Genomic DNA, 13,011 nt, shown 5'->3' on the forward strand with positions numbered 1-13,011 from the left:
GACTTTGCTCCTTGCTATGACTCCTTGCTATGGCTCAGAATGGAGATTCCATTCATTTTTGCCATTTTCATTGACAGATAGTGGTTTAAATTTCCATTTTCCTAATAACTAATGATGTAGGTCGTGCGCTATTCTTCCATTTCTTCCATGTGTATTCTTTGCTAAAGTGTTTTCACAAATCTTTGAATCCATTTTATTGTATGTCCTTTTTGAAAGGTTTTATTTATTTATTTGCAAGAGAGGGAAGGGGAGCAAGAGCGGGGCTGTGGGGTAGGGTGGGGAGGCCAGAGGGAGTGGAGAAGCACACTCCCTGCTCAGCGGGAAGAGTGATGGAGGGGTCGGAGGTTAGACCCCACGACCCTGAGATGGTGACCTGAGCCAGAGGCAGCCACTTCACCAACTGAGGCACCCAGGCCCTTTTCTTTGACCCGTTTAAGATTGGATTGTTTGTCTTCTTCCTATTGACTTTTTTAAAAAAAAATTAATTTATTTTCAGCATAACAGTATTCATTATTTTTTCACCACACCCAGTGCTCCATGCTATCCGTGCCCTCTGTAATACCCACCACCTTGTACCCCAACCTCCCACGCCCCCTGCCCCTTCAAACCCCTCAGATTGTTTTTCAGAGTCTGTATTCTCGCATGATTCACCTCCCCTTCCAATTTACCCCAACTCCCTTCTCCTCTCTAACTCCCCATGTCCTCCATGCTTTTTGTTATGCTTCACAAATAAGTGAAAAACCATATGATAATTGACTCTCTTTGCTTGACTTATTTCACTCAGACTTTTGAGCGTTCATTCAGTGTTCTCTTAGGAGACCTTCAGCAGGTATGGAAGTTACACCTAGTTTCTCTTATGTGTGACATGGCTTTGTGTTCTCTCACCAATGTCTTCTTAAATACCAATGTTTTAAATTGTGATACAGTCCAGTTGATCAATTTGTTCTTTCATCAGTGAGAATTTTGGTATCATATCTAAGCAATCAATGGCCAGGGCCTCCTGGGTGACTCAGTTGGTGAAGTGTCTGCCTTTGGCTCAGGACATGATTCCAGGGTCTGGGATCCAGCCCTGCATTGGGCTCCTTGTTCAGCAGGGAGCCTGCTCCTCCCTTTCCCAGTGCTTCTACCCTGTTTGTGCTCTCTCACTCTGCTCCATAAATAAATAAAATCTAAAAAAAAAAAAAAGAAGAAAAAAAGAATAGAAATGCTTCTCAGCAACATCTGGCATTGTCTTTTGTACAGAATCACACTCATTCGTGCAAAATGGTCCCTGGTTTGGCATACATTGCCCTGCAGACTAGTCACGTTGATGACCATTTTATGGGCTTATGAACCGTGCATGTGTCTTCTTTGGGAACATGTGTATCCGAGTCTTATGCTCACTTTTTATTAGCAGCGTGTTCCTTCTGCCCATTCAGTGAGTTCAAAGTACCCTTATGTCTTGCGTATGGGAGTCCTCATTGGGTATTTATCTGCAAATATTGTCTCTTTATCAGTGTCTTCTCTGTTCCTTTTCTCAGTGGTAATGTTGGATGCAGCAAGGTTGTTCATCTTAAGTTTTCTTGTTACATATTTTACTCTTGCTACAGTGACAGAACTCTTCACTAAATGCAAAGTCCTGACCATTTTCTGTTGCGTAATCATCTTGAATGATTGCTATGGCTCTTCTCCTTAAGTCTGTGGCCATTTTGAGTTCATGGCTGCGAAAGGGGTGGTTTTCAACAACCACTGTAGGGGAAGTTTGTCCTGACAGGGGCAAGAGAACCGTGAGGTAACTTGTGTTCCTGAGTTAGTCTCCCCCAGGCCAGGAAAGGGGATGTCACCCTCCTGTACCTCTTAATGGGCTTCTGAGTGCCTTTGGGGAGGAGAGTTAGGTGGGCCTAGTGGTCATATTCGGCACTTACACCCCATTCTCTCGGACTGGGTAACTGGGTACAAAGTGTCTCCAGGAGCCCGGGGCGTCTTAGTCGGAGGCGTCTTTAGGAGCACAGACACCCTGAGAGCCAGAGAGGATTACATGGAAAGGATAAAAGAGATCCCCGGGGATGTGGTATGGTTTACTATAGGGTCTTCCTTCAGTGGGGTGGGAAATAGGACTCCCACACACCAGCAACTCAGGAAACATGCCCAGAGGAAGTAGGGCCGATGGAAGGCAATTCCCAGAGTTTGATCTATTTTTGCCAACATGAAAATCATGATATGTGCCTGGATATCAAATGTGTATGAAAGGACACATGGCGGGCTCAACTCTTCACCTCAGAGACCTCACATTGGTGATGGAGACTAGCTAAAAAACAAAAACAAAGACACACACAGAAAAATCAAAACACAAAAAAACAAATAAAAAAATAAATAGGTGCGTGCATCAGGAATCCAGAAATACCCCCGTGCCCCCCCCCCCTTCCCAGGAAGGAAAAGATGTGGTCAGGATGATGGGAGGCTCACTTACTAAAGCGGCTGCCTTTAGCTCAGGTCATGATTGCAGGATCCTGGGATCAAGCCTCACATGGAGACCTTCCTTGGCAGAGAGCCTGCTTCCCTCTCTCTCCCTCTGCCTGACACTCTGCTCACTTGTGCTGTCTGTCTGCCAAAAAAGTAAATAATACCTTTTAAAAAATAAAAGACTGGAAGGAAGGAAGGAAGGAAGAAAGACAGTCAGACAGACAGAAAGAAAGAACAAAAGAAAGAACGAAAGAAAGAAAGAAAGAAAAAGAGAATGGGGAAGATTGGTCCTTGCAGATCAAGAGCCATTCTGAGCCTGTGGGGAATCCTAATTATTGGTCTGCATTTCCCAAGAGAAACCCAGAGACCCTACCCTTTTAGTATTTGCTGGGTTTTCCATGTGCACTCAGAAGTGCACTGGCTGAATAAAGTGGGCACACTAAGAACAGAAGGAGACCAAGAAACAGAATGTTCCCTGGATGCACCACAGTATTGTCTGCCCTCACTGCAGTCTCACTGGAAATGGGAAGGGCAATTGAAATCCCTGGTATTCAACACAGGTTAGGAAAAAAAATGGAAGGTTTGGGTTCACAGTTTAAATTACTGTATTCTCAGATTGAATCTGAAGGCAAGTGGAAACCCTGTTGAACATTTTCTGACTTTTGTGGTGGAGATAAGGGCTAACACAGAAAACAGCTCTACACATCAGAGTAACTTTGGTAACTTAGTATCTTTCCATTGACATGGTTTTCTTTCAATCTTCTGATCCCATGGTCTCCTGCTTGAGTCTACACATATTTGTGCAAGGAAGATGATGTCAATACCATACATAAAATCTGTACCCCCTAATGTCACAGTGCTCATACCTAATGGTACATCGGGTCCATTTCTAAGTGCCTGTAGCTACGTTATGGCTGACTCCAAAGGCAGCCCATTGTACCATGTGTAGACTTCTCTCTGGCCCCACCTCCAGGGTGCAGTACCTCAGAGCTGTCTCCATTCCTGCGGAAGGATGTAGGTCAGGTAGGTAGTGAAGAGAAATGGAGGGTGGTCTAGGCAACAGGAACAGGAAAGTAGGCCCCTAAGCTGGTTGATTCCAGAGAGGACAATTGCATTGTTGTTGGTTTTGTTTAGAAGTTTTTATTTATTTTTTTCATTTCCTTTCAGTGTTCCAAAATTCATTGTTTATGTACCACACCCGGTGCTTCATGCAATACGTAGCCTCTATAATACCCACCGCCAGGCTCACCCAGTGTTTTTAAAAAGCATGCAATTTCCTTATTTGAGAGAGAGTGCTTGAGAGAGCAGGAGTGGTGGCCAGGGGGAGGGTGGGTGAGAAGGACAAGCAGAGTCACCACTGAGCAGGCAGCTCGACATGGGACCTATCCCAGGACCCTGGGATCCTGACCTGAGCCAGAGATTGAACTTAAACAAATGAGCCTCCCGGGTATCCCTTGAAATAATTTAAAAAAAAAAATCTGCTGCACTTAACATGCAGCGTGTATTAGTTTCATGTCAAATCTTGGTGTTGATTTTTATGTCTTCTTTTTTAAGATCTTCTTTCCTCCTTTCTTTCTTTCCTTCTTTCTTTCTTTCTTTTCCTCTTTCTTTATTTGCTTATTGTGTATCAGAAGGTTGCTGGGCATTGGGAGAGGGAGAAAGAAGGCAGATAGAAAGAAAGAGGAAGAGAAGGAAAGGAAGAAGGAAAGAAGGAGGGAAGGGAGGATGGAAGGAAGAAAAGAGGGAGAAAGAGAAGGGAGAGAGGGAGGAAGAGAGAAAATGAAAAGGTAAGAATGGAAGGAAGAAGGAAGGGAGAGGGGAAGTATGGTGGAAGGGAGAAACAGAAAGAAAAAGACAGAAAGAGAGAGAGAGAGAGAGTGAGAAAGAAAGAGAGAAAGAAGAAAGAGGAAGTACCCAGGTCAGTTTTCCTTGTGAACATCTAGTGAAGATTCTGTTCGGACAACCCGGAAACTAGTGAGCCCTGGGAAGGCCCTTCTCTGGCATGCGCTCAAGAGGGTGTATCTGATGTGTGTAGAACTATTTAAGGAACCAAATTTAGAATCCATTGATTAATACGGCCGCATTTCCTAGAAGTGGTCACATCAGCTATGCAAGCATGGCCATGGGAAATCACCCCAAAGAGCTCCATGGTGTGCACGTGGGTGGCTCAGTGGTTAAGTGTCTGCTTTTGGTTCAGGTCAGGATCTCAGGGTCCTGGGATCGAGCCCCACATCAGCCTCCCTGCTTAGTGGGATGCCTGCTTCTCCTTCTGCCATGCCTCCTGCTTGGGTTCCCTCTCTCGCTGTGTGTCTCTCTCTGTCAAATACATAAACAAAAGTTAAAAGAAGAAGACTCAGAGATAATACATTCTTGTCTGGGTCAGAGCGTGTCATCCTGTGGGAAGCAGGTTCCTAGTGTTGCCGGGATCTCAGGTGCTTTGCTGGTACCTCAGAATTTGACCCTTGAAAATGTGAGTAAACTTGATATTGCGTATGATTTATGATTTGGGGGACCGGTTTAGGAATACACCCCTTTATGTCATTCCCATATTTGTTGGATGTGCTCTTATGGAATGCTCTGATGTTTCTTGCAGTAATTTGCATCAGCCACAGTTAAAGCAGGATAATGTGTGCACAGAGTAACTGGTGGATCATGGATTTTGGGGCCGTGATGGCCAAATCTGTTGCTGAGGTAGCTTCCAAAACCATGTATCATGCCTTTGCATGTGCCTATTTGCAACTTGAAAAGCCCCAAGGCATATTGGCCTGCTCCTTTGTGGACCTTGCCATCAGTTCCCTGGAGGTTCAGGAGCATAAGAGCTCTCAATCTCTTCTTTAAGTTTTGATTTATGAGGTTGACAGTGACAGAGAGAGAGAGAATCGAAGAAGGGGAGCAGCAAGGGAGAGGGAGAAGCAGGCTCCTTCTGAGCAGGGAGCACAATGCGGGGCTCAATCCCAGGACCCAGGGGTCATGATGTCAGCTGAGGCCAGACGCTTAACTGACTGAGCCACACAGGCACCCCCTCAGCTCTTACTAAATCCCAAACCTCATCTTTCGTAACTCAGTATCTTGTTTGGCACAATTTCCACAGGCAGGGTCTGCAACTCAGGGGCACTTCTTGGAAAGCAGCAGAGGGAACAGGGTCTTGCGCTCTCACAGGAGAAATGGCCCCTAATCAGCAGACAGATCTGTCACCTGAAAATAAGGCAGAGCGCGCACAGATGTGAGAACCACCCTATAAGGAGATGAAACCATTTATTGTAATAGTTTTCCATCACTTGAAAATGAAAAATAGATCAATGGAAAATATGAACAAGGCCCTATGTATCTTTAAGAGAGGAAAACGATGATGTGTGAAAGGCAGTGTCCTGCAAGCGATTGACAGCATTAGAAGATGCAGAGTAAGACTATTGATAGGACCGTATTGACTCTGTAGGTCTCTTTGTAGTATTGCGGTAGGAACTACAGTAAATCATCCATACATGCACACAGGGGCTTTTCCCATGAAGTCTTTACTCGCCTACAGCAGTGTTTTATACTTTTCAGCGAACAAGTCTTACTTCTCCTACAATGAACTGATGCCTGAATATTGTACTGTTTTTGGTGCTACTGTAAGTGGCATTGCTTTCTTAATTTCCTGTTCAGTTTGTTCCATGGTAGTGCATAGAAACACAAGTGATTTTTGTATAGCTGCTACCCTGCAACCTTTTGGAATGTGTGTATGGACTCTAATATGTTTGTGTGTGGATGCTTTGAAAATTTTCTGTATTTAAGCATGTCCTTTGTAAGGAGAGATGCAGGTTGACCCTTGAAGATTTGCAGGGTTAAGGGTGCTGACCCTCAAAGTGAAAAGCTCTGTGTTTAAGTTTTGACATCCCATGACTGAGGTAGTAAGAGTCACATCTTACTACCTTACTGAAGACGTAAGGAGATGATTACGTGCTCTTGTGCAAGTCTGTGGACTCTAGACTGTATCCATCAAACAAAGTAAGCAAGAGGAAAGAAATGTTATAAGGACAATCATAAGGAAGAGAACATATTTTTAGAGTAGTATGGTTAGTTGAAGAAAAATGCACCTGTACGTGCACCTGTACTTGCGGTTCCAACCTGCGGTGTAAAAGGTCAACTGTGGTTTTGTTCCTTCCTTCCCACAAGTCTTTTTTCTCACTTTCCATTTTGAAAGATATTCTGGCCGAATCTAGAATTCTGTCCCTCTGCCTGGGGACACGCCTGCATTTTGCCCTCAGGGAAGAGCAGTGACAGATGCTAGGTCCCCACAGGCCTGGAGTCTTGGATCAGCACTCATAGGGATAGAAAGAGTAGCGGGAGCCCTTGCTCTTTGCACACCGACTCCTACTGGAAGGACCGCAGTGTCCCCAGAGGCCCCTGTACGGAGTTCTCAGGGCTTTGGACCTGCCCCAAGCAAGAGGCCAGAGGCCATCTCTCCCTCTCACCTTCCCAACTTCTCTTCTCTCTTGCCTTCCATGTCGCCAACGCATCCCCCCCTTCCTCCTGCTCCTTGTCAGCATTCCAAAGACATGCCTCTCACTGCCACCAGCATCCCAGGCTGAGGCTGTGGAGCTCTTCTGGGTGGGGAGCTCAGTGCTGTTCCAAGAGTTGCCCTCTCGCTGTTTCTCCCATGCTTGCTTGAATCTAAATCATCTGCCTCTCCCATACTTGTAAACATTTTTGCCAACAAGAAAATATTGATGGGCATCTGGGTGGCTCAGTGGGTTAAGCCTCTGCCTTCGGCTCAGGTCATGATGTCTGGGTCTGGGATCGAGTACCGCATCAGGCTCTGTGCTCGGCAGGGAGCCTACTTCCTCCTCTCTCTTTCTCTCTCTCTGCCTGCCTCTCTGCCTACTTGTGATCTCTGTCTCTCAAATAAACAAAAAAATCATTTAAAAAAAGAAGCGGAAAACGAAAATAGTGGAGGTTCTGTGTGTGCTTGTGCGTGTGTCTGCGTGTTGCCTTGGAAATCATAAGGTGCTGGATCAGGAATCTGGAGTTCCTCCCTCAGGAATGGATAGGGGAATGATCTTGGTTCTTGCAGATCAAGAGCCATTCTGAGCCCTGAGAGAATTCTAAATGTTGGCTGACACTTCCCAAGATCAACCCAGATGGCCTATACTTTGGGCATTTGTTGGGGTTCCTGTGTGTGGTCAGAAGTCCCCTGGCCAACAAAAGGTGGCACACTAAGTACAGAAGTAGACCAAGAAGGAGAATATTCCCTGGATGACCACATTACTCTCCTCCCTTACGGCAGTCTCTCTCTGAAAATGGGAAGGGGCACTCAAAAGACCTTGCATTCAGTAGAGGATGGGGAGAAAAAAGTGTATCGTTGGGGTAACAGTTCAAGTTACTGTATCCTTAGACTCTATGTGAGGCCATGTGGAAATGCTACTGAACAGTTTTGTTGGCTATGCCCAAGGGTAGTAGGGGTTAATGGAGACTGCGATTACACAACTCAGTATAATTGAGCACCATAATATCTTTTCCTCTTCACATGGTTTTTCTTCCATTTTGTCTGAGGCCAGGCATGAATCTAAACATATGTGTAAGAAGTTCATATCAGAAAAGGTGTACAAAGCCCACAAGCCTTAATTGGGTGGTACTATATCCTCATGGTGCTCTAGGCGGTCTTCAGACTGTATGTAGCCACATCATGGCTGACTGTGAATGCAGTCCCTTTCTGGGTATGTGTGTTCTTGGTGTAGGCTCTCCCCCGCCCCAGCCCACAGGTTAAGCAGTCCCTCTGAGCTGGGTGTGTCTCTGGGGGAAGCATGTTGTTCCAGTAGGTAAGAAGGGGAAATGGGGGGATGGGTATCCAGCAACAAGAAAGCATGCTCATAAGTGGGTGGGTTGCAGAGAGGAGCATGCTATTTCCTCTAACAATATGCATAGCTCTCTGTCAGAAATCTGGCCCTGATGAAAGAGCAATGCTGGGAGAAACCGGTGTACCCTTTGTCAGGAAATACTTGAATTCCTGCTGATCTATCCGCTGTGCCTAAAAACTCCCCCTAGACCACTTGGGGAAGAGAGGAGAAACTGTGTTCCTTTTAGGTGTTATGATTTCCCTTCAGCGGGGCTGGCCAGGGAAAGAAATCTATTCAGGGTGAGAATATGGGAGAAGATACTTTGAAACGATATATCCGATGAAGGGCTAGTATCCATAATCGAGAAAGAACTTATCAAACTCAACAGCCAAAGGACAAATAATCCCATCAAGGAATGGGCAGAGGATGTGAACAGACTTTTCTCAAAGAGGACATCCAGATGGCCATCAGGCACATGCTTAAGGGCTCCACGTCACTCAGCATCAGGGAAACTCTAACCCAAGTCAGAATGTGATCCACCTCACACCAGTCAGAATGGCTAAAAGAAACAAGTCAGGAAATGATGGATGCTGGCCAGGATGTGGAGAACGGGGAACCCTCCCACGGGTTTGGTGAGTATGCAATCTGGTGCAGCCACTCTGGAAAACAGCATGGAGGTTCCTCAAAAAGTTGAAAATAGAGCTACCCTGTGACCTAGCAATCACACTCCTGGGTATTCACCCTAAAGATAAAAATGTCGTGATCTCAAGGGGCATGTGCACCTGAAAAACATATAAACATAGCAGCTGTCCTCGCAATAGTGAAACTATGGAAAGAACCTTGATGCCCATCAACAGATGAATGGAAGAGGAAGAGTTGGTATTTGTATGTATATTTGTGTATACACATACACACACACACACACACACACACACACCCTCACCATGGAATACTATGCAGCCATCAAAAGAAATGAAATCTTGCCATTTGCCAGGACATGGATGGAACTAGACGGTATTATGTTGAGAAAAATAAGTCAGTCAGAGAACGACAGTTATCATATGATCTCCCTGATAGAAGGCACTTGAGAGGCAGTGTGGGTGGGTTTGGGGAGTAGGGAAGGAAAGAATGAAACAAGATGGGATCAGGAGGGAGTCCAATCATAAGAGACTCTTAATCTCACAAAAGAAACTGAGGGTTGCAGGGATGAGGGTTGTAGGGAGAGGGTGGTTGGGTGATGGACATAGGGGAGGGCATGTGCCATGGTGAGTGCTGTGAAGTCTGTAAACCTGGCGATTCAGAGACCTGTATCTCTGGGGCTAATAGTACATTGTATGTTAAAAATAATAAAAAAATTTAATATTAAAAATGGATAAAGGACCTGAGTGGATATCTTTCCACAGGATCATGAAATACAAGTCAAAACCACAGTGAAATATTATTATGTCACAGTTACGATTGCTACTATAGGAGAGAAAAAAGAAAACCGGTGCTGGCAAGGTTATGGGGACCATGGAACCCTTGTGCACTGGTAGAAAGGTAAACTGATACAGCCATTTTTTTTTTCTCAAAAAAGAATGAAACTATAATTACCCTGTGATGCAGCAATCCCAGTTTGGGGTGTATATCCAAAGGAAATGAAACAGGATCTCAAAGAGACTTCTGCACCCCATGTTCACTTCAGCATTGCGCACACTTGCCAAGACACTGCAACAACCTAAGTGTTGCATGGGTGAAGATTATGTGGGTCATGGACATGAAAAGTCTAGCAAAAAGAATACAGTCAATGATATTGTAATACCACAGTATAGTGAGAGATGATGATTACACTTACTGTGTAATACTGAGTAGTGTATGTAATTGTCAAATAACTGTGCCTTACACCTGAAACTAATATAAGATTGTATGTGCATTATACTTTAATGTTAGAGAAAATGTGTATGTTATTTGGTCATGGAAAAGAAGGAAATTCTGCTATTTGTGTCAACATGGATGTAACTGCAGGACATTATATTCAGTGAAAAAAGCCAGAAAGAGAAAGACAAACACTGGGTGCTATCATCTATCCATGGACTTAATAAAAATAAAGAAGTCAACTCACAGAAACAAATAGTAGGATGATGGTTACCAGTGGCTGGGACGTGGGGCACATGGAGAGATATTGGTATAAGGAGAAGAACATTCAGTTATAAGAAGAATAAGTTATGAGGGTCTAAGGTATAGCATGGTGACTGTAGTTATAATACTGTATTATGCTCTCGAAACTTGCTAAGGAAATAGATCTTAAGCTTGCTTACCAAAAAAAAAAAAAAAAAGGAAAGGAAGAAAGAAAAATTTTCAGGTGATTGTGAGGTGATGTGCTCATTAATTTGCTTGCAGTAATCATTTTATAAGGAATATGTACTATAAGTCATCAGATTGTACACTTTCAATATATGTAGTTTTATGTGCTTATTATACCTGAAAAAATCTGCGAAAAATATTTGCAATGGTAAATACGAGGTTATGAGAATTTTTCCACCCTTCACTATAACTAATAAAAGTAATGCTTCTAGTTGGTAAAGCATGCAAGCAACCAACCAGACAGGTGCAATAGGCGGAGCCCTCCCTTGTTACCTTTTCCCTTCTCCAAGCCCTCCTCCAGGCCCACAGCTTGCCCCGCCCATCGCACCCTCCTGGCCAATGGCCAGCCGGCGGCCAGGCCGGAAGTGATGTGGACAGCCGCCAAGGTTTGGGCCTCCTGTGGCTTCTGAGGCCTCACTGGGAGCGGGGCGTGGAAAACTAGCTCTAGAAAATGAAAGCTGTAATAGTAGGAAGAAGAACAACGACCGAAAGCCTGGTGGAATAACGCGAAGGGTAGAAGCTGGGAATCAGAGCCCAAATTGTAAGAGAACAAATGGAGAAGACAGATAGCGCCCGAAGGTGTGTGTGGTAGGTCCAGGTGTGAGGAAGACGGTTTGCAGCGGCACAAGAGATGGGATGCAGGTGTCCCGCTCAGCAGGGGGACGGCGTGGGGACCAGCATCCCACAGGGTCGTGGGAAGAGGGAGGGAGCGAAGGGAGGGCCTGAAAGGAGACCCCAAGAGCCCGCGGAGTCCTGGATGCCTTGGCGGCGCCAGGCGCCATGAACCCTGGGAGCTCGGCCTTTGGCCCCGATTCCTGAGGCATGCAGTGGGGGCCCCATACAGTTCAATAGGGCGGGGTGGTGAGCTCTTGAGACTGACTGATCCCTGAAGCAAATAGAGCGTTTCCTTCTGCAGCCTGTCCTCGTGCCGCCCACTCAAGCTCCCGGTTCTATGACAGCACGTGGCTGTCGTTTGCCTGATTTGATTTTTGAGCTCAGTGTCTGCTGAGCTGATGCACTTAGACAAGGAGGGGGAGTCCAGCGTGGCAGCTTGGGGCTAGAGACGGCAGAGAGCACCAGTGCCTGCCTCTGGTTGGGTCATCAGAGAGCTCACTCTTCTTTTACGGGGAGGGCTGGAGCTCTCAGCCCAGCTGGGAGCTAATCCCAGGCCTTCTTAAGCTATACTGTGCTGCCCGTTCTCTCTTAGCTAGCTTCTTTCCTAACTTATCCTCAGTGGCTATTTTGTTTTTTCTTCTGTCATGTTTAAAAGATTTTCTTCATTTACTTGAGACAGAGAGAGCGAGACGGAGCCCCAGAGCAAGCCTGCAAACAGTGGGCATAGGCCAAGGGCAAGGGCAAGGGAGAGAATCTGAAGAGGTCCTTTCACTGGGCCCTGTGGGGACCCTGAGATCATGACCTGAACAGAACCATGAGTAGGAGGCTTAACTGGCTCAGCCTGCAGGGTGCTGCATATTTTTAAACATTTTGTCAAGATTTTACGTTGAAGTGATCTCTGTACCCAACGTGTGGCTCCAGCTCTCAACCCTGAGATCCGGAGCAGTCTCTGTGTCAGCCAGGGCTGGGGAAATCTGCCTGAACACCGAGGTTCATGTTCGTTACTAATGGCGTTGGTAGAAAGGGTCTTTTTATTATTTCATTTTATTTAAATGTATATTATATTATTTATTTTATTTTATCTCAATTTTATTACTTTTATTTTATTTCAATTTTAATTTGTTTCTGTTTAAGGATTAAAACAACTTTTGTGTTTCCAGAGCCTGGGCATCTCATAGACCGTATCACCTTTATTGCTGATGCTGGGTTTTGAGAGCTGTTCATTCCTGGGACGTGGGTGTTCATTCCTTTCTGTCGAATTTCCAGGAACGCATTTCTCATTGACCTCACTAGCTTTTTTATTCCTTGCGGACAGAAAGTGACACACCACACGGACTCAGAGGCCGTTTCCTAGGATTTGGACTTTGGGGAGTTGATGTGGGGGGAGCCTGGAAAAGAGGCGGGGTTTGATCTCTACTGAACACTATTAGCACTGGCAATTCTATGATTGTAGTCAAGAAGTCATAGTCATTTTCCTAGGAAGAGAGACGGTGTTTGGGTTGTGGGTTGCGTTGTGACCTTGTTTTTATCTGTCCTGAGCAATATTGTCAGATGGCCTTGTTTTGTCTTGTTTTATCAAGGTCTCCAAGCAGCTTTGTCGGAGGTTGATATTCTGCAAGCATGATTATTTATTTACAAACATTTGAAAATACAGAAAATACAGGCTGGGAGTGTCCGTTGCGGTGTGAGAGGCTGGCCTTGTTCGTTGTCCATAGAAATCCCTAAAGCAGAAGAAAAAAAGAGAGAGCTCGGATCTTAACAGTTGTAGCTGTAGCTGCAAACCTGATGGGAAAGT

The sequence above is a fragment of the Mustela putorius genome, unplaced genomic scaffold (genome assembly GCF_011764305.1).
Source record: "Mustela putorius furo isolate JIRA1106 unplaced genomic scaffold, ASM1176430v1.1 tig00000585_pilon_pilon_pilon, whole genome shotgun sequence".
NCBI lineage: Eukaryota > Metazoa > Chordata > Mammalia > Carnivora > Mustelidae > Mustela > Mustela putorius.